The sequence below is a fragment of the Canis lupus genome, chromosome 22 (assembly GCF_011100685.1).
Source record: "Canis lupus familiaris isolate Mischka breed German Shepherd chromosome 22, alternate assembly UU_Cfam_GSD_1.0, whole genome shotgun sequence".
Lineage (NCBI taxonomy): Eukaryota > Metazoa > Chordata > Mammalia > Carnivora > Canidae > Canis > Canis lupus.
Genome location: NC_049243.1, coordinates 27,960,807 through 27,984,072, shown reverse-complemented (window position 1 = coordinate 27,984,072; position 23,266 = coordinate 27,960,807). Strand labels below are relative to the sequence as shown.

Sequence of the window (23,266 nt, the reverse complement as noted above, 5' to 3'; positions counted from 1 at the left end):
CAGAATTCATTTTTTTATTCATGGAAATAAAATTTGGCCAACTTTAGATAAATTTATTTAGAGTTTACAAAGATTTTAAAGGTCAATTAGATTAATAGATGGATAGGAATAGTGCTTTTTAAATCAATTTGAACAAAACAAACCTTTAACAAAATGAAGATAACCTTTTTATTAGTTTTGTTATCTTTAATTTTTTTTTTGCATTATTTATGGTGTGGATGGATGGCTTTAAGCTATCTGTCTAGATTAAAATTGGACAGTTGTCCTTACTTGGTGGCACTTACGTCACTGGTTTCTGTTTTTGAAGGTATTTGATGTTTCTGATGCTGATTAACTGTGTGATCAGAGCTAGTGAATGAGTAGTTTTGATTTTGACGGTAACAAAAATTAAACTTTTTCTTTTTTTAACATTTATGCATTTTGAAGGTTCCAGTAGGATTGTTTCTCTGTCTCGTGATATGGCTAATGCCCTTATATAAAAAGAACCCTTGCTGTGTGCCCTATTGCTACTAGTTAATTTTGTCATTTGGCTATGATTAAGCACAGATTTTCCAACACTAAGCACAGATTTAATGCAGTATTAAAGGATGTCCTGGAAGGTAACTGGAGAGAATCAGAGAGATACTGTGTGCTCTGTGCTCATGCATAAACCTGTTTGGCATCTCTACCTGTCTAGCAAGAATGGCAACTCTCCCCTATCCAGAATATCAGTGGCATATTGTAGGTAAATGGTATCCGGTAGCTAGAATTTCAAAGACTCTCATCTTTGTAGCACTTCCATAGATTGGTGTCCTGTGACCTTTGTCCCTTTTTGGAACCTGTCCATGTGATGTTCTTGTAAAACCTCTACCACCAACCACCACAATTCATCTGAATGATTGGTTCCTTAGGGTGCCTTCCCTGCCTTGGTAGGTAGCACCAATCATTGTTGAGTTTCATAAGCTAAAACCATAGGAGTTATCCTCGATACCCTTTGTTCCTTCACCCTCCACAGCAAATTCATAACTTCTAAATGTGCCATATATCTGAATTCCTCTCCACCTCCACAGTTGGCCACCCAAACTGTGCTGACAGCCTCCTCAGGGGTATCTAAGTTCCATTCTTTCCTCTTCCAACCCATTCTCCACATAGTGGGTTTTTCTTCTTACTTAGAACTTTTCTGCATCTTGCCATTTCTTTTAGAATAAAAGCTATTTTTCATTTATAGCTTTTAGTCCCTTGCTTATCCCCCTCCATGGACTTTTCTTTACCCTGAGTATCTGACAACTTCCTCAGTCTCTTATTCAAGTCTTGATTTAAATGACCACTGTCACAGAATCCTTCCATTACTTCCTATTTAAAGGTATGACTGCTTCTTTGGGCTGGCTGGTGAGGAGAGCAAGCATGGGAGCAGGAAAACAAGTCTGGAGACTCTTGAGAGATGAGACTAAAGATGGAGGTGACTTGCAGTAGGTTTGTGATACTAGAGATAAATTCGTGTAAACCGATTGGTGAGGTGTTTTGGAAGTTTAGTGAAAGGTTCTCACTTATGGATTGGGTTTGGGGTTGATGAAAGAGAGAGGGTTGTTTGGTCTTGAGCTACTAAATAGATGTTGATAGTTTAATGACATAGGGAAGACTATAAGAGGAGATGGCTTTTTACCAGGGAGAGAAATTAAGAGTGTTGGTCTGGATTTGTTAGATTTAGATGCTAAGTGAATATTTCAAATACATTAATGGCCATGGGGACCTGTGTTTGGAATTGGAGGTTTCATAGTGATTGACATATTGATGTATGAGATTGCATAAAATAGTGCAAACAGAGTAGAGGGTATGGGACTAAGCCCTGAGGAATGTCAATACTAAAAGCTTGAGAACAGTAAGTGGAGTCAGTAAGAAGACTACAAGGAGCATAGGCAAAAAAAACCCAGGGAAGTATGGTGCTCCAGAGTGCAAAAGAAACAAATACCTATGAAGTGAATGTTCTGTAGTATTGAATATTATGAAACATCAAAGAAGATGAAAATAAGCAAGTAAATAGTGAATTGACAGCAAGGAAATAATTCACTGATGGTCTATGTTTTTTTTTGAGCCATTTTTTTTTTTTTAAGATTTTATTTATTCATGAAAGGACAGAGAGAGGGGCAGAGAGGCAGAGAGACACAGGCAGAGGGAGAAGCAGGCTCCATGCAGGGAGCCCGACATGGGACTCGATTCTGGGTCTCCAGAATCATGCCCTGGGCTGAAGGTGGCACTAAACTGCTGAACCACCCGGGCTGCCCCCATTGGTGGTTTTGATAACAATTCTCAGTGGCCAATATTGTGGCCAGTCACTGGTTCCATGTAGCTGTTTAAGCTTAAATGTACATCAATTTAAATAAAATCCTTGGCCACACTAGTCATATTTCATATGTGAAATATGTAACAGCCACATGGGGCTGGTGGCTGCCATATTGGACAGTGAAGATAACTAACATTTTCATTATTGCAGAAAGTTCTGTTGGGTAGTACTGTTCCAGAAGGCAAGTGCAGCTCTGAGTATACTCATCCTCTCTTGGCCTGCCAGTCTCCTCCCCCTTTGGGGCAGGGATGTGGCCAGAGGAAGATCAGAGCCAGAGCCCTTGAAGTCCTGGATTCAGAATACCTGATCTAAAGGGGATACTGCCTAGTAGAACAGTGAAGATGAAAGTATGATTGGATTAGAGGACAATGAGAGTGATTACACAGGTCTTTTATTAATTATCAATTTTGAAGTTTTGTGCATCTGTTGGAAGAGGTCATGGACCCTGGAGCAAGTGGTTGTGGAGGTTTGTGTTGTCTGAGAAAATTTGATTGAGGAGGCTGTACTTAACACTAATCTGAAGATGAAAAAAATTCAGATCCACAAGAGGGTATGGATGTGCTCTTCAGCTGAGGGAAAAGAAAAATACAGGTACAGTTGTGTTCTAGACATATTAATGCATTTCATTCTCAGAACAAGTTTAGGAAGTAGTATTGTTAATATCCTCATTCTCCAAATGAAGAAAGAATCACATCTTATTCTGAAAAATGAGACTGATAAGTAAACTGGAATTTTGTTTTGTAGACCTTTGAAGACCAAGTAGGGGACTTACACTTTTAACATAGGGTTCAAAGAAGACTCTGTTTTTTTTGTTTTTTTGTTTTTTTTTCAACTGTATTAAACTTGGGGGAGGTACTCTAGAAAGGCCAATGCTTTCTCTAGTAACTTGTATCTATAATTAAGTGGCTATCACTCCATTTTCTCAGAATTTGTCCTTTATAGTAGAATAGCCACTCAATGGGGAATAGGAATGTGGTTTATCTCACAAATTGTTAGATATCACAAGCTCAAATTTTGACTTTTCCAACAAAATTTGACTTTGTTAAAATGTCAATTGTCTCTTAGAGGCAAATATCCTACCTTTTGTCAAATTGTGCCTTACAAGTGAATTTACTATATGTGCATGCCTTTTTTTCACATCAGTTTATAAGCCCCTTGAGGTAAAGACAGGTATGCATTTGTTTTACCCTGTAGCACCCTGCCCAAAGCTTGGCAAATAATGGGATGTTGACTAGATATGGATGGAGTAGACTGAGTAGACTACTGTGTTATTGCTGCTGAATCACTTTGGGCCAGTGGTACCTTCATCTGCTTTCCTTTCGTGCTTAACCTTACAGTGTCCTTCCCTGTCACGTCTCTCCAGTTTACAAAAAAAGAAAAATCCCTAACTATACCACCTTGTAGTCTTCGACTGAATGTCACCCTTTTATGTAAGGCAGTTACCAATTTGGCAAGGACATTTAAATTTATCTGTCTTCTGGAGCACTACACCACACATTCCTAAGGCTTTGTCTTTTCAACAAGAGAAACTTTTGAGACTTTGATAGAATCACTCATTTTTTCTCATGCAAATGACTATTTTAATTTTTAATGAATTTACTACTGTTCTCATTAAAGTTGCTTATTAGTAAAAAGATGTGTAATAAGCCATAATCTTTTATTTAACAGCTAACAACAAACTTGACAACACGTTAAAAAGAGGAGGCAATATTATGTTGACATTAGCCCTGGTAATTGTTTGGAAAAGGTATTTTTAATTTAGCGGTCATCCTCACGGTTACTGTATTAGTAATAAATTTTGTGTTCAAGGTTGACTTTTTTTTTTTTTTTTTCATTTCCCAGAAGACAGTTTACAAAGGCACTAATGTAACAATAGAATGAAAAGAAACATGAAGGTTGAGGATTACCTTTTGCCATAAAGACTTTGCCTGAGTGTGAGATAGTTTCTTAGGCCATTCTATACAGCCTTTCCATAATTGTCTCCATTCATATTTTGCCTTATAATATACAAATGAACTGTGTTAATGCACATTAATTTGTACTGCTTCTGGTTCAAAATATTTGCAGTTCTTTTAAAATGATTATAAGACAACATATCAAAACATTAGAAGCATTGGTTTTGGGTTTTATCGTTGGTTCTCATGTTTCAAATATTATCATTTTTATTTAAGTGACCCCTGAGCAATAAAATACAGGCTGATGCAATATGATTGCTTAAATGTTTTTTTTTTGTCATTAAAACAAAAACTCAAAGTCTAAAATTGAGTTCTACGTTCGACATTTGTCATCCAGACTATTTTCAGACCACAAGTCTTATTTCTTAATGATTTAAGAAGTATTTCCAGTGTTATTGACTAAATTCATTTGCTTGTTTTGAAATTCAGAATTAGTTCTTTAACTCCACATTCATTTGATACAATAATGTCCAAGAACAAATTTGTTTACTTTAGCATATTATTTTTCTAGCTCTATGTCAGTGTATTCTGACCATAATTTAGATGAAAGTCAAAAATGACCTAAAGAAAAATGATTTAGGAAGATAAATTTCTGAGAAAATGTGGTATCACATACGTACACACACATACGGAGAGGAATATTATTCATAAAAAAAAGAGAAAGAAATCCTGAGATTTGCAACAACTTGTATGGACCTTGAGGGCATTTATACTAAGTAAAATATGTCAGAGAAAGATAAAAATAGTCTATGATTTCACTTATATGTGTAACTAAAAAAAAAAAAAAAAAAATGAACCCGTGGAAACAGAACAGTGTTTGCCAGAGATGGGTGGTGGGATTGTGGGGGAAATGGATGAAGGTGGTCAAAAAGTATACACTTCCAGTTATAAGTTGTGGGGACATAATATAAGCCATGGTGACTATCCTTAATAATACTATACTATATATTTGAAAGTTGCTAAGAAAGTAGATAACTTAAAAGTTATCAAAGAGAAAAATAGTTAACTCTGTGGGTGATGAATGCTAACATTACTATGGTGATGATTTTGCAATATATACATATATCAATAATGTTGTACACCTAAAGTTAATACAGTATTTTATCTCAATAAAACTGGAATAAAATGTCGTTCTGAAAATCCCCAAAAGGTTAGGTCCTTCAAATTTTAAAGAACAGAAATTTTTATTTTATTTTTTATTTTATTTTTTTTAGAACAGGAATTTTTAAAATTCAGGATTCATCTGCAGCAGTCAGTATTTCTAATGCCTGTGATGGATGTATAGATGGTAGAAATCAGGAGGGCTGACCAAATAAGAGACAAGGAGAACTAAGCTACTGCTGTCTTAATCAAGCAGAGCACTTAGCTTTGTTTTTTAAAATGTCGTGAAGACAAGATTGAATGAGCCAACAAAACATTACACGAGTCCATAGTTTTTAATTTCTGTTCATTTTTTAGACAAACCCATAAATCAGCCTATTTATTTTGAGTTGTACTGATGCAGGAAACTTAGTCACCTGACTTTATCTTATAATACATTTTATAAATGTCTTCTAAATAACATAATTCCACATTAATCAAATTAAGATTTGGTTCCATCCCACCATTAACACTAAAAGTAAAACGCTGAAGAAAAAAATTCATGACCTTTTGCTAGGACCAGGATCAGATTTCCAAAGTTACGAGTGAATTGGAATGGGGAAGCCAATGCAGAGAATTGTTTTAACTTTTGGTATAAATGAGGTCTTATATACAGTGAGTACTTTTAGCTCTGTCTATGAACAACTTAGATGAACAATACAGTTTGCTTTTTAAAAAATCCTAAGGAAAAGCACTGCAGTGTGCAAAAAAATGCCACTATCTAATGTATACAGAGGAGGCAAAGTTTATATGGCAGTGAAACTATTTGAAAATCTTTTCATATGGGACAATAATTCTACACAAAAAAAACTGGAAAGTGAAATTCTCTTGACCTTGTCAAACTGTAATTAGGCCTGTATTATCCATTTTGTTGTACTAAATAATTTATTTCCTTAGATTTATAATCAGGAGAACTTTGACTAGATTTCATTTTGTGTTTGACTGTGTTGATTGAAATATTTTGGACTCTCTCATATTAAATATAAGCAAAATATTTATCTTGCTAATTGGATGAAAACAATTATTTTACTGCTTTAAACATTAGGAAATATTAAAGAAAAAATATTATTCTAGATTTTATTCCTCTTCAGTATAAAATAGCATTTATTAATGATTCTATGCAGATGCCAAAATACAGACTGAAAATGAAATCTCTGGCTTTGTAAATAATAACTTATAAATCTTGAGTTATAAAAATGGAATGATTTCCCTTAATACACCTTTCATTTCCAAAGCTCTGTTTTCTTAATTTCTGTTTAATTTTCACTTGGCAATGACTCCTGAAATTTGACTTTTGTTATCTCTAGAAAGTGGGTTTAGAAATTAATGATTATAAATAGGTACATAAAAAGAGTTCTGTTTCAGACATTAACTTTTTTAAGGTATCAGCCTTATTAAGAGTTGGGTTCATATTTTTTAGCACAGTGATAATAACATCTGTTTGCTAATAACATCAAGTCTACTCTTTTTAAAGGCAGAAAGTCTTTATAGATTTTTTTTCTTCCAACAGGTCAAGGTGCAGTTTTCCATTCCATAATAGGCCAGTTAATTGTACTAGGTTTCTGTTTCAAGAAAAACACTATTTAGAACATAACCAAGAATCTGGAATTTAGAAAAATTGTCTTTGGAAGAGCAGCCCTTTTCATGCACCTGTGAACGAAAATCCCACAGGTCCTTAAAAGCCTATTTATTCTAATTTTAGACACTAGTTTTACCACATGTTTGTTTTGTTTTCCAGCTCTAAAAGTAGTTTTGAAGCAGCAAATTAGGAAGGGAACGGGTGAGTCATGGCTACAGCCATATGGAAGCAGCTGGAAGTGACAGAGCAACCTCCATCACATGGGAGGTAATTCCTCATAAAGACCAAAGATGCTACATTTATGTTTTATTACAATAATTCTTTATGTGTTTTTTTCCCTTAACTTACGGCATGCAGTTAGTTTACCATGCTGATGGTAGTATGAGGCAATGAACTGAATTTGAATTTCCTTCTGACTCATTTAACTGTCTCTCAGAGTTAGTCTGGGTCTAATACCAACTATACAAGTTGAAAAGTTTTATATTTGTTCATTAGGAGAAGAAAGGCAAAGTCCCTAACCATTTCCTTTTCTCAGCAATCTAATATTTAATTGGGGTGGGAGAAAATAAATAATTAAGAGAGCTGTGTGTGAAGTTCTAGGTATGCATGACTTGCTGTGGACCCAAGAAGGGTCTCTCTCTATACACTGGGCAGAGGGGAGCATTTTATTAGACAGATGGTATGAGCTCAGTTTTAAAGGAGAAAAGAGTTTAGCTGGGTAGAGGAGATAGAGAGCCCTGCTCTAGGCAAAAGGAATGGCCCCCATAGTCATTGAGAACCGAAGGAACAGGATTTGAGAATCTCAGGTAGTTAAGGAGCTTCAGGTAAGGTGGGATAGAACAGGGGTCAGCAAACCTTCTCTGTAAAGGGCCAATTAGTAAACATTTTAGATTCTGCAAACCTTATGGATCATATGGTCTGAAGTAATAGCTTCCCTCTGCTGTTGTCCTACCAATGCAACCACAGACGGTATGTAAATGAGTAGGCGTGACTGTGTTCCATGCTTACAGTTCACAAAAATGGCCTTCTTGGATTTGCCCCAAAGTCTCCAACTTGCCACACCCCTGAAGCCCCATGGTCCTCTACCTCTTTACATAATTTTCTTGTTATTGTTGTTAATAACTTTGTAGGATTGATCTCAAATGGCATAGTGTCGATGTAATTAATGGAAAATTTGTATGTACCTTCTCTTCAAAATATTTTATTTCTGTGTGTTACGTATTATAGTTTTCATATCTGATCTTTGCTTTTATGGAGATTCCAACATTTGTTTGCATAGTGTTATAGTAACTGCCTACAATGTCTCATTATCTTCATACCCCTTATTCTATTTTCTTTTTGTTCCCAAGTTTGTGTCACATTCAAATTGTCACCATAGAAGAGTAGCAGGAAAGACATCGAATATCCCAGGATCGTGGAGGTAGGCGTTACAAACCAGTAACATTTGAGCTCACCCTTGAGGGATAAGTAGAATTTTGCTGAGCAGTGAAAAAAATAAATGATATTTTGGGTATAAGAAGTAGCATCAGCAAAGATAAAAAGATGTGCATAGGAGTGTAATACTCACTGAACAACAGGTAGTCCAGAATATTTGAAAACCTGGAGGATTTAGGTCTATCCTCTGTTTTAATGCCTTGATTGACATTCTTGGTAGTTTGGGATTTTTCCTACAGTCTGTGGAAAGTTCTTGCTCCTCTGCAGAGTCTGTTATTCTCATCACAGCCAAGATGGTCCTTTTAAACATAACTTAGACCATATCACACCTCTATTCAAAGATTTCACACACAAAAAATCATTGCCATGATACTAAAAGATACTAAAAAGATACTATGTGACCTGGTTCCTTTCTCCCCTGTCTGAATCATTATCTCTCGTTTCCTATTCCCCCTCTGCTGGCCTCCTTAGAACTTCTCAAGCATACTCAGCCCACTGCCTGTTCATGGCACTCACAGATCCTCTGGAGCACTCTTCACTGAGTATCTTCCTTATTTCATCCAGGTTTCATATCCAATTTCATTTTATCAGGCAAGCCTTCTGTGACCCACCCTATCTAAATGGAAGCTTCTTCCATGACATTCTCTGGCTTCTTACCCTGCCTACTTTTTCTGGCTAGAAAATCTCTCTTTTAGGAAGGTAAATCTGATGTTGCTGGAGAAGTTGGACTCCAAAATAGGAGAGGCCTGTGGGTCAAATGAGAGAATGAGAACTTTGAGGAATTATGAGAAGTGTTCAGCATAGTATTTCAGGCCAGGAATATTTTGAAATAATTAATAGAAGTTTTGCACCCTCTTTACAGTTTTGTTGTTCTTCACTCCTCTTTTAATTTTGCCTACTTAGAATAGCTCCCACAGCATGTCCAAATGAGAAAGTACTTTTATGTAAGAAACATCAAATTTCTAAGGTTGAATTTTATGTTTCTGTAATCCCTATAGGAAAATGAAAAAAATTTTTTTTGCCTTTTTATTAGCATCTGTATAATTTTATGTAATTATCCATATAGAATGTAATTTTCCAGTGTGAATAGAGGTTGTGGAGTAGGTAATTTAATTAAATTTACTTTGAGTTTATGTTTTTCTAAAACCAGATATAAGGTCAATGTAACTCTTATGCTCCATTAAGAGTCTAAGATTCATGAGAGATATCCATTAATACCTTTTCAGATTTGAAGGTCAAGAGAAAATGCCAGTAGAGTTATTACTATTTTATCATGAAGTCCTTTATGATAGCTAAAATACTAAGAAAAAGTAACAACTAAATTATATAATAAGAATTTATTAACTATGGGGATCCCTGGGTGGCTCAGCGTTTTGGCGCCTGCCTTTGGCCCAGGGCGTGATCCTGGAGTCCTGGGATTGAGTCCTGCGTTGGGCTCCCGGCGTGGAGCCTGCTTCTCTCTCCTCCTATGCCTGTGCCTCTCTCTTTCTCTCTCTACATCTATCATGAATAAATAAATAAATCTTAAAAAAAAGATTTTATAAAAGAATTTATTAACTAGATAAACATCTGTTTGAGGGAAAGTACTCCAGATCCAAGAAAAGATATATCAAACAACTATTTTGTATCATGTAAGCAGTTACATGTATCCTCTGACATTCCTTAACTTGTCTGGCCAGGATGAGGTGTGAGAATACCTAGATAAAGTTTAAGAAGAAGTGAATAAACATAGCAGTATTTGTAGTCATTTCTGGTTGAGCAAACTATTTTTTTTATCTTTATATCTATCCATATATACAAACAATGAACTGTGGTGTGTGGAAACATTTGATGGAGAGAATACTTCAACACATTACTGAATATGAAGTAGTGATTTTCCCCCTACTTCTGTTGCCCGATTACAAAGTTTTGCCTAAAGGAAATTTTGCCTGTGATCATTTTAATGTTGTGTGTGAGGGTTGCTTAGAGGGCCTATATAGCTCTCTCAGGCAGGTGAGACCAGTATGCTGAGTCAGCTGGATTTTATAATTGGCATGCACTTTATTCAAAATTGGGAAATAACATAGTATTATGGGAAATTGTATTACTTATGGCACAAGTTATGGTAATGAAAAAATATCCAAGAGCAATGAAGGAAATTACTTTTAGAAAAATCCATGGTTAAAGAATTCTTTTTTTTTTTTTTTTTTTTTTTAAGAAAATGTTTTGGTAAATTGTTCTTTGTGGACAGTACTCCTTCCTGTAGTATGGAGGACTGGGTACTCTGGAAAGTCATCCTGCCTACAAAACAATTAGAGAACAGATAAGGGAGATCTTGAGTTCCTTCTACCATTCCCAATTGAGTTCCTTCTACCATTCCCAATTGTTCTCTTCCCAGTCTACACAATGACAAATGCATGTGTGCATATAAATGTACATATTAAGATATCATGAAGCCATAAACTAGACTTAACCTGAAAACAGTGTCTGTATTAGAGCTAGGGCTGACCAAGATCACGAACCAAAGAGAATTTAAAATATATATAGAATATAGAATTTAAAATATATATATATTTTTAAAAATATTTTTTTATTTTTATTTTTATATATTTTTAAAAATATATATATATTTTAAAATATATATATTTAAAAAATATGTATATATATATATATGTCAATGGATAGGCTACACTTTTGTTAAAACTTGAAAAATGAAAACAAACCCAAAACTCAAAAATGACAAAGAAGTTCACAAAAATAGCAGGATAAAGACATCACTTCACAAAGAATTACACCAATAGACTGCTATCCAACTTCTCAATATTAACAATGGCAGCTAGGAGAAAGTCGGGTAGTATTTTCAAATACTGGGAGAACTTGTCAACATAAAGTTGTATAGTCACTATTTTGTAATTCTGTGAAAGATCTTTTGAATATATGAGCAAAAACAGGGATATTTTTATATGAACAAAAACTGAGGACCTAAGTAAAGGAAATTCTAAAATATTCATCTGAAGGATTCTGACATGTGGAAGATAATGGAAGGATACCAAAAGGATTACCTGAAATGTAAAAAAGAATGGTGACCAAAGAAATCGGTAAACATTTCATAAAAATATACACTTTTTTCTTAAACTAATACTATTAATATTTGATTTGTAGGATTATTTATTTTTTTTTTTAAAAGATTTTATTTATTTATTCATGAGACACAGAGAGAGGGGCAGAGACACAGGCAGAGGGAGAAGCAGGCTCCATGCAGGGAGCCCGATGTGGGACTTGATCCCGGGTTCCCAGGATCACGGCCTGGGCTGAACGCGGCGCTAAACCGCTGAGCCACCCGGGCTGCCCTGATTTGTAGGATTATTAAACGGTAGAATTAAAATATTGAATTATGGTTAATAGTTAAGTTTGGAGAGAAAACTGGGAGTTAGTTTCTGTTGTTGTTTGTCTATGACATTGTTAATTGGCTTGGTAAGAATTCAGGAGTAATTACAGAAAGAATAGAGTTTTAGTACATAATTTCCCAAACTAGTAGAATTGGGGGAAAATGTATAAGACAACAGGAAACAAACAAACAAAAAATAATAATAATCATCTCTCTTTCTTTTACTATACATTTTTTAATATTGGTAGTGAGAACAAATAAACAGGACAAATAAGAAGGAAAAAGGTGATTTTTTAAAAAGCCAAATATCCCTGATCATAATAAATGTAAATAACTATGGTAGGCTGAATCCTGGCTGGCCTCCAAGATTTTCTGTCTGCCCCACCGTAGGTACATGCAAGTTGAACCTGTAAATGAAGGCTTAATCAAGTGAAACCTTGATTTTAGCCTATGAGACCCTGTGCAGAGCACCCAGCTAAAATATGCTGAATTCTCAACCCACAGAAACTTCAAGATAATAAATTTGTGTTAAGCCACTAAGTTTATGATGAATTGTATGCAGCAGTAGAAAACTAATGCAGTGTACTAAACACAAAAGCCAAAAGATGGAGATTGGTTTGGATTTAAAAGCACAATTAAAAAAAAAAATAAATAAATAAAAAAAAAAAAAAAAAAAAAAAAAAGCACAATTATATGTGGTTTATAAGAAACACACCTAAACCTAAAAACAAATAAAGATTGAAAGTAAAAGGATCACAACAGGTTTACCATGGAGGTTTGCCCATTTTGTTTAAGACCATTTAGCCTTTAGTACATAAAATATAATTAGGTAGAGATAGAGAATTTCACTACATATTTATTGGGGTGATATAACAGTTGTAAACTTGTAAGCAACTAGAAAAGTAGAATGAAAATATATAAAGCAAAATTGATTGAAGATAAAAACTTGAAAGACCCTCTGTGATATGGATTGAGATTTCATTATACCTTTGTCAGTTGTTTTGATGTCAAACAGAAAAAGCTAATAAAAATAATGATCATTTATGTAACATAACTAATAAGGTAAATGGAATAAACATAGCGAGATCTCTCCAACAATTTGGAAAAAAAAAGCTTTCAAAAATTTCAAAACTGCAAAAATGTACCAAAAATAGTAAAACCAAGCCTTATCCGATTTCTAAAAATTCCTGTCACACTGACTGCATTTTCTGACTACTGCATTTAATTAGAAGTCATAGAGTAAAAAAATACATTTCAAATTTTAAAGTCTTTATAAATAACTCCTGAATCAGAGAAGAAATTATAATGGAAACTAAAAAAAAATTTAGAATTGCATGAAAATGGAAATACTGTATATTGAAATTTGTAGGATGCTGTAAAACTGTTATTTGTGACTCCTAAGGGAATAAATGCATGTATTAGAAAAGAAGAGAAGCTGATTAGGGATGTCTGTTTTATTATACTTCATAGAAATTCATTTATTGAAATAATTATTTACATACCATGCTTACCTATGTTAATTGTGTTTTTTGCCTAGTTTAAATATTACAAAAGTAAATGATCAAAAAAAATTTTTGATAGAGTAGTTGATGATCTAATTAGTCAGTAATTACTATATTCTTTTTATTCCTTTACATATGATATATGAAAAATTAAGGTGGATAACTGTTGAAATAGAGGTAGTTTTAAAACAGTAGTGAACCATACCCAAATTGTTACTAACCATGTATTTATTTTATATCTCATCCTTGGAATTATAACTCAAATCTGATATTTAGGAATAGCTCTAGATATATGCAACTTAATAAAGACAAAGAGCTATGATTCTTAAAACATTGTTTAAAATTTAATATTTAACCTAAGACATTTTCGTGAGGTGTTACTTAAAAGAAAGCTATCATTGAAACCTTTAGAAACTAATGCTTGAAAAAGCGTTAATAATATAATTATTAAATCGTGATGATCAGTTGTCCCACATTTCTTAGTTACAGTGACTTGAACTGGTAGCAGTTACTGGTTTCCCTCAGAGTAAGCCATTTGTCAAATTGGTGGGTGGTATAAAAGGGGGTGCCTGTCTTTTTCCCCGAGCTTATACAAGTACTTCGCTTCTGTTTAAAGTCAGTGCTCTGTGCTAAAGAAAACAGAAGACCATTATTGAGTAGATTATAATTCAGAATAGACTGGCATTGCTGCAGTTACATTTTCCTAAATAACTGAATTTATCAGTACTAAATTTTATTGTAAAAAGGGCATCATGTCATTATTTGACATGGCTATACTACTTCTAGGAAGATTAATTGATTTATAATCTGTTCTAATTTACTGTAGTGCATAATTGCTTAAACTTATTCAACAGGCCTGAAATGTTTCACAGGGGATATCTCTCCTTTTTGTCTTTTGATAATCTGAGTGATTTGCCTTTGTAGAACTGCCTTTTTTTCCCCACAAAAAGCAATACATCTACTATCCATAAAATAGTCCCAAGGTCAAATATTCAGACAATTCATAAATACCTTATCTGATATCATTACAAGGTGAGCAAAAAGCTCAGTAATAAAAATTCAGAACTGCTGCTTCCTTAATAAGTAGTCCACAGCTCTGGAGGCTGTACTTGACCTCATCAGAATTCTCCCCTGTGAACAGTCTTCAACCTTGCCTTTTCCTCTGCTATAGTAGCCTTTGGTTCCCTGACATGACTTTTCTAACCAAGTTCACTTGTATTCATTTACATTTTTAATGAATTATTTGCTTCAGTGCCTTTTTTGAGTGGTGCCATATGTTTACTATTCACGTTATAAATTCTGAATATCTTCTTAATTTAAATACTATAGTAGAGGATTTGGATACATAGTGTGAATTATTTCTAGATATTTTGAAGTACATTACTGATATTCAATAACCCTACATTTTCTTTCCTCTGAGAGTAGTATATTAAATCTTTTCGTTTCACATAGTTTTACTTGGAACAGAAATAGAACACATTCAAGTTCATACATTATTATTTTTTTAATAAAATGGTACACTAAAGAGTTCAGGCTGAGCAAAGGTTTATATAATTTTCAGTAAAATCTACAAAACCAATGTGAACATAGGAGAAGAATTATCAAGTAGAGTTTTAGTAATTCACTTCTGGGTGCTTAGATTACATAATATTTTAGTCAGAGCTTTACTGATTTTAAGCGGTGTAAGTAAGATGTAGGTTGTTTCTAAATAGTAGAAACACAACAACCACATCAAATCTAAAGCAAAAGAAAATTTGACAGAGAGTATTTTGAGAATTGCCATCTATTTTTAAATTAGGTAACAAAATGTTAGAAATCTCAGATCATATTTAATAAAGCTATATTAGGAGGTCACTCCTCAGGTGATTCTCTTGGCTCATTTCATGTTTAGGCTTAGCTTCCCTTGTGCTTATTTTTAGAGGTTGAATCTATCAAAGTAATTTCTCTCTTTATTGAAGTTCTCACTTAATAGGGAAGCAGAGATGAAAGCAAAACAGGTCAAATTGATCATTGATTAGATTGTTTTAGCAGGCTATTATCAAATGGCCAAAGCGAATAAAATCACTCCCTTAGATCCATTGCTGAATCTGTTAGAATGTTCTGTGGTAAAATTATGTGATGGTTTTTCACCTTTCATTTTAATATGATTCAACTTACAATTGCTATTACACATGTGATATACATAATGAAAATTCTTTTGATGAAACACACAGATTTGACATAATGAAAATTCTTTAGGCTTAAAACCATGAAAATATGATAGGTGTAGTGGTCAATTCAATTCCAAAGGACATAAGAGAGAAATAAGCAAATAGGATTAAGAGAAGCATATAATAGCGCCAGCTTCATTTCATTTATTTATTCAAGCATTCTGGGTTTTGGGGGATGTAGCAGTGAAGGAAATAAAAGTATCTACTTTCATGAAGCTTCATTGATTTCTTCTGCCTCTGACTATTTGGATTCCCACAGTTAGCATTTGAGACCTTCACTCCTAAAAGCTTGACTGTTTCTTAGAACATTTCAAAAATTTATCAGACAATGCCTTTTAAGATTTTTTTTTTCAATTTGAGAGAGAAAACACAAGTGGGGGAAGAAGTAGAGGGAGAAAGAAAATCTCAAGCAGACTCTCTGCTTAGCGTGGAGCCCATTGCAGGACTGGATCTGATGACTCTGAGATCATGACCTGAGCTGAAATCAAGAGTCAGATGCTTAACCGACTGAGCCACCCAGGAGCCCCTATTAGTGCTTTAAAAATTTTTTTTTTTTGTTTAGTGTAGTTGATCCACAATGTTACATTAGTTTCAGGTGTACAAATGATTCAACAATGCAGTACATTATTCTGTGTTCACCGCAAGTGCAACTACCATCTGTCACCATACAACAGTATTATAATACTATTTACTATATTCTCTGTGTTGTGCCTTTTATTCCCATGGCTTAGTCATTCCAGAACTAGAAACCTGGATACCCTACTCCCCTTCACCCATTTTGCCTATTCCTCTACCCACCTTTTCCTCTAGCAACCATCCCTTTGTTCTCTATATTTATAGGTCTGACTCTATTCTTTGTTTATTCACTTGTATTTTAGATATTATATATCAGTGAAATCATATATTTGTCTTTCTCAGTCTGCCTTCATTTAGCATTTTACTCTGAGTCCATCCATGTCATCACAAATGGCACGATCTTATCCTTTTTAACGGCTGTGTAATATTTCAGTTTGTGTGGGTGTGTGTGTGTGTGTGTGTGTGTGTGTGTACACACCACATTTTATATCCATTCATCTAGTGATGGATACTTGAGTTGCTTCCATATCTTGGCTATTGTAAATAATGCTGCAATAAACATAGGGGTGCATATCTTTTCAAATTAGTGTTTTTGTTTTATTTGGGTAAACACCCAGTAGTGGAATTACTAGATCATATGGTATTTCTATTTTTAATTTTTTTAGTAACCTCTTTACTGTTTTCTATTTTCTACAGTGTCTGTGCCAATTTACATTCCTATCAAGAGTGCACAAGAATTTCTTTATCTCCAGATTTTTGCCGACACCTGATATGTCTTGTCTTTTTGGTTTTAGACATTCAAAAAATACTTAACTTACTTCCTTTCCTCACTCCATGTAGCTCTTCCATACCTACTTCTTAAGGATATCTTAGCCAAGTAAAATATCCAGTAAGGCCAGTGGCTTCCTAGGTACTCCCAGATTTATACCCTTTTTTTCTTAATTGATGGAGGCTGACCCACATTCCATGTTCTATCTTGGGCCCAGGTTCCTGCCAGGGTCTAATCTCATTATCTCACCACTACCAGTTCTGTCAAGAGTAATTGCCCTCCTGCTGTATTTTACCTTGTTTTCAGGTAAGCCCCTGAGGAGTCTCGGTAATCCATAAACTGTCTGCAAAAACTTGAGAGTTCAGAATATTGAATAGATAACATTATTCTTCTAGATAACAACTTTACTCTTCAGATAATGTACACATAATTTTGTTTAAGGGATTAATGTTGACCTGCAGGAGTTCTAAGCTAAAGGGTTGGCTCATTCATTCTTTTTTTTTTTTTTAGGTAACTTTTATTTTTAATTTGACATATAACACACACAGAAAAGTGCATAAATTATAATTGTGCTATTTGTGAAATATTTACAAAGTTAACACAGACCTGTAACTGCCACCCAGATAAAAAGGGATTTATATGTCTTGTTCATATTCCATCACTGTTCAGTTTCAAGAATAATGACTCTCCTGACTTCTAAAACTATAATTTTTCCTGTTCTTGAATTTTCTCCGTTTTTGATAGCAAGTATGGCAGCCTCATAAAAACATTTAGAAATGTTTTCTTTCTTTTTTTATTCTTGGGAAGGTTTTGTGTAAGATTTGGGTTATTTCTTAATTACTCCATAATAATGGGTTTGAAATAATTGATTCATAAAGCAAATCTGGGCCTAGAAGTTCTTTAGTGAGAGAGTAAAGTCAATTTCTTCAATAGATACAGGAACCTTCAGGTTTTCCTTTTCTTTCTTGTATCAGTTTTAGTAAACTGTACTTAATAAACAATTTCTCTATTTTAATTGTGTGGGCTTAGATCCTTGTTTCTCAGTCCTGACATTGTTAATGACTGACTTATCTCTCCCCTTTTTTAATCAGTTTTGCAGCGAGTTTATGAATTTATTAGTCTATTAAATAACAAATTTGAGGTTTTGAGGCAGTCCTCTGTTGCGTATTTGTTTTCTATGTAATTAGTTTTGGTGTTATGTTTATTCTTGTTTTTATTTAGAATTAATTTGCTTTTCTTTTTCTTCTTTAGATTCTTAGATCATTGATTGTCAGCCTTTCTGCTTTTCTGATACATGTTTTAAGGGCAAAAATACTCATCTAATCACACCTTTAATTATATCCCACAGTTTTACATATCCTATTTTGATTCTTACTTGATTAAAAATATTTTCTAATTTTTATTCTAATTTTAACCCTATGGACTGACTTCAAGGTATACCATGGAATTTTTTAGTTATTTTTTTGTAGTTGATATTTAGCTTAATTCCATTGTTGTCAGAGAACATATGCTGAAGAATGTTAACTCTTCGAATTTGTTAAGACTTACTTTTTATCTCATGGTATGTTCAGATTCTGATAAATAGTTCATGAGTACTTTGAAAATCTGTTTATTGGGGGAGATATTAGGTACATTGTTCTAAAATGGTGAAGTAAAAAAAAAAGTTTATTAATTATATTTTCTTTTTAAATCTTCTATATTCCTACTCATATTTTGTTTACTTTATCAGTTGTTGAGAAAAATGTGTTAAAATCTCACACTTAGATATGTATTTGTCTATTTTTCGTTTTACTCCTTTATGTTTTTCTTTTGGAGGGTATTTTTTAGGTGATACAAATTGAGACTTATTGTATATATTCCTTTTGGAGAGGTCATTTTGTCATTACAAGATGTCCATCTTAGTTTGTAGTACGTACTCTAGTTTACTATCAATTTTTTTTTCTGGTATTTGTAGAGCTATATAAGCGTTTTATGACTTAGTATTTGCCTAATTCTTGTCATTCTTTTAGTTTCAACTTTTATATTCTAACATTCAAGATTTGCCACTTTTAGGTTGTTAAAAAACTTAAACTATAAAAATATGTAAAAACATTAAAAGCTAGACTACTTAACTCTAGAATGTGGGATACTTTACATTTAAATATACCATCTTACTCTATATTTTTTACTTCCTTTTTTCTGTAATATTTTTATTATCTTTCCCTATGTTCTCTGTATTAATCCAGAAACTTTCTTTTGTATATTTTCCCTTTTGTTATTAAGCTTTCTAGCTTTTTAGTATAAATATTATTTTATTACTTTTAATGGCTTTTCCTAGAGATTGCATTGTCCCTTTGACTTGTTAATGTCCACCATAGATTTTTTTGCTTGTTTCTAGACAATGCAAAGATGGTGGGACACTTTAATTCTCTATATCCCTCTCCTTCTTTGTCTTACATTTTAAACCAAACAAGATATAATTATTAGTATAGTCATTATTCAGTTAGATTACCTATGTATTTACCTTTATCTTTCGCTCCAGAAAAGTTGATCTTATACAAAGTACTCTGCCTTAGCAGAAATTAAATTTTCCCATTTCTTTTCACACATTTTATCTGATATAAATTTGCCTATATTACTTTAGATTATTTTTCATCTCATCGCTTTAGATCTTACCCATAAAGCCCGTCATGAAGAAGTTCTGCAATTTAATTCATGTTTTTGAACCATTGGTGAAAAATGTATGCAGTCCCCTTTTGAGATAATGTGATCTGTAGAACTACTCATATTACCTTTTTATTCTAACAATAAGCACAAAGTCATATTTAAAATTCACCTATCAAATTGACCCTAAAATTTGCTTTATTTATAGATTGCTCTTTTTTGCTTTTATTCCCTATTTTTAATTATTATAATATCATATATGTCTATCATCCTATATTTTCTATCAGTTTCCCTTTGCATGAACTTGAGCAAGTGAAGCTTTTCAAGCTGTTAATTCTTATTACTCCTTAATGTTAGATTGAATTGAAAACTGTCATTCTCAACCAGCATCAGAGTTGCCAACATCATCTTCTTTGAAATCCTTATTTTTATGATCTTTTTTTTAATATACTACTTGTATTACACATACATCCCATCTTTCCTCTGTGAACTTCTCATGTCAGATATTCCAGAAGATTTACCACAACCTGAATGATGGACTTTTGTGTTGATTGATGATCCTGTTGAACAGAATTTTTAGCAAGTCTTGCCTTGGCAGTCAGACTTAACTTCTGAACTTCTCTGTAATTTAAAGCCCTTCTGATTGGATATATTGGGTTTATAGTTAATAATATTTTCCTTTACTCATAATAAGAATATTCATGTGTCAGTGAACAGTATAAACCCTTTCCTTTAATCTCTTACAAATAAACATCAAAATGTCATCTTTCTGCTTAATCTCAAGGCATATTTATATTTGTACTTGTGGGAAGACACAATGTGAGTCAGGTTCCCTTCCTCCACCAAGGACCATGAGCCCCTTTTCATATCATCACTTATTTGTTACCTCATGTATTGACCGGTGAAAGCATCAAAATATTAATAGCTTATTAAAACTCAAATCTAATAATTCAGCTCATTGGTAATGTATGGCTTTGAAAGAAATGAATTCCTAATTGAAATTACAAGGGAAAGGGACAGTGTCGTCTATATGTCACCTTTCTACAAATCAGCATATCTGCTCTGTCCTTTATAAAATTAAGGAGCAATTATTTAAGCCTGATGTACTCTTCAGAGTTGCATTGACAAGAAATTATCCAGGACCATTTTAGGCAAACCAAGAAAAGGATTTGTTTTATTCTTCAATTATCTTACCACTTACAATTCTGTGATATGTAGCATATTAATGAAACTGTAGAATTGATATTATTGGTATCATTCTAGTCTCACAATCTCTTGTCCATAATTCTAAAATCCTTAAAAGTTCTGAAAATTTAATCCTTAAAAAAACTCCTTTAGAATTAAAACCTGGACTAAACTGGTGTGCAGATACTTATAGTCTTTATGTAAAAGACCATGTAAATGCTTATTTCTTTTACTGCAGACATATTCATGTGTCTGAGGATGCAGCTTCACCTCAGGCCTTCTTGGAGGTGGGCTGTTACCTTCCTAAAATCCTAAACATTTGAATTTTGAAACATATATGGCCGTATGGAGCTTAAAACAAGAAATTGTGCATCTCTAATCTTTTCTAGTTAGTTTTGATAGTTGTAATACATATATGTCTCCAGATGTTTTCTGCTATAGCAGATGATGAACACATTTTAACATTGGAGCCTACAATGTGTTATATGTAATTTATTGTATAATAAAGGCCATGTCATTTTATGGAAGATAGATGGATATAAACTATAGATTTTATAGAGTAAGATAGATAATAGCTAGAACAAAAAAATACAACCACAACTAACTTTGCGTCAGGCAGTGTGTATTCGATAATTTAATCTTCAGAACTCCCTTCAAATGCTACAAATAGTTACAAATATCAGCACCATTTGTAAGTGAAATACTGAAGTTTAGAAAGATAAGCAACTTGTTTGTGGTCACAGAACCAGAGCACAAACCTAACTCTGAAATCCATAACCTATGCCCTTCACCCCTCTGTTCTAGTATTGTAATATATCTTTTAAAATTAATCATATAAGACGTTTAATAAATGTGAAATACAATTTCATGATCAGCTTTTGATTATCTTCCTGTTGATTACAGGAAAAAAATGCTAATAGCAAATCAACTTCCTTTTGTCATTCAGCATTTATCTGGGATCCTCCTTTCTGCTGTCACTTGGCTTGTGCTCAAGAAATACAAATGAATTTTAATATGAGCCTGAGAAAAAGAATATAATTATGGTGGTAAATCTGCTAGAATCATATAATGAATTTAAAACCCAACATAAATGCTTTTGGGATTATCTGTCATTTGGGATTACTTATTCTGTGATCCCTTGTAAGACTGTAGATAATTGAACGTTGGCTATTTTACTGCAACTGAGTACTGATGCTAAGAAGAAAATGAACCATGTGAATATGAGCTCACTTATTTATTTAATAATTAATTTGGAATTTCAAGACAGGAATCATTTAAAGCCAAAAAACACAGAGTAACTTTATCTCATGAAAATCAAAGTTCTATCATTTGAATCAAAGAAGTGATTAATGTGCCTGACTTTTTTTCTTTTTCTTATTCAATAAATAATCGAGTAATATACAGTTAATATTTTCTTACAGATGTTATAAGGAAAACTAATAAAGGAAAAATAATTCTGCTAATATGTGTTCATGAAGTCCATGAAAGCTTTTACTTACCCTTTTTGACTCTTTCTTCTTTATGAAATGATACAGTCTTTAAATTGCACAAAATGGAAGGAAAATGTTTTAAGGGGAGTGATTACAGTGTTTTCAACCTTTCCTAATCTACTGAAGGCAGATGTTATAAAATCAGTCATGGACATGAGTATTGTATTATAATTGAGGCCAGGGATTTTGTGGTCAGAGATCGCTAAAAATTGTCTTGACGTTACCACTTACCATCTATAGAGCCATTGGCACATTTCTTAACCTTTCTCAGGTTCTGTTTCCCTTCTGTAAAATTGATTAATATAATTTCCTATATTGGGATGTTGAGGATTAAATGAATACACCATAATGGCTATATACACGTCTGTCTTAAATGTACATGACTCTACACCTTTATATGTGGTGAAGGTGATTCAGACCTGAGGCTTAGATTTAGGTGGCAGGAGCCATCCTTTGGTTGATACCCAGAAGCCTTCCTGGAAAGATAGACGCTTAATGGAGTTGGGACCACCAGTTGCACTTGTGACTTCAGGTCTCTGACTCAACCCCAGGCCCCTTTGACTTTTATGAATACAAATACGGCTGTATTCTCCTCTTTACTGAAGCACAAGTATGAAAGCAATACAATATTAAATACTTAAAAAAGAAGACATAAGAACTCAACACATATACACACATCTAATATATAGATCATAAACTCCTCAAATTAATATTTATGTAGATGCTCACTACACACTTACACACTCCCATGATTTTTAAGTGTCCTGCATGCCAGGAAGTCATGGGAATGTGTCTGTGCTAACCAGCATTCATACCAACACATAAACCACACCCACAGAGATGCACATACCAATGTTTGGACTGTACAGATGCGTTTACCCGATTAACATAGGGAGGAATTTGAGGAGGAAAAAAAAGAAAACAAAAAAATGCAAAGGAGAAAAAAAAAAGGAAAAAACAGAATATGAGAAGGAAGAAAAGTGATTGGAAAGAGATGATTGCTGAGCGTAGGGTCTCTCAAGCTGGTCACTCCTGATCTTTTGTCTTTGCTGTGATCTGTCCTGTCACCTTTGCCCTCTATTGTGATCGTCAGAGG

The 23,266-nt window shown here is 33.5% G+C and overlaps 1 protein-coding gene across 12 annotated transcripts in view; it reads left to right on the top strand.

The window, feature by feature from the left end:
• KLF12 (Kruppel like factor 12) overlaps positions 1 to 23,266 on the top strand; it is a 591,277-nt gene that overhangs the window by 401,631 nt on the left and 166,380 nt on the right. For 2 of the 12 annotated variants that reach the window (XM_038569741.1, XM_038569742.1), the window contains exons 2-3: positions 7,154 to 7,261; positions 8,344 to 8,414. The exons of 8 other annotated variants lie outside the window; for them this stretch is intronic. The gene's annotated coding sequence lies outside the window, so the exon portion shown is untranslated. The remainder of the gene's footprint in view (positions 1 to 7,153; positions 7,262 to 8,343; positions 8,415 to 23,266) is intronic. 2 more of the 12 variants (XM_038569743.1, XM_038569745.1) reach the window with 1 other exon arrangement.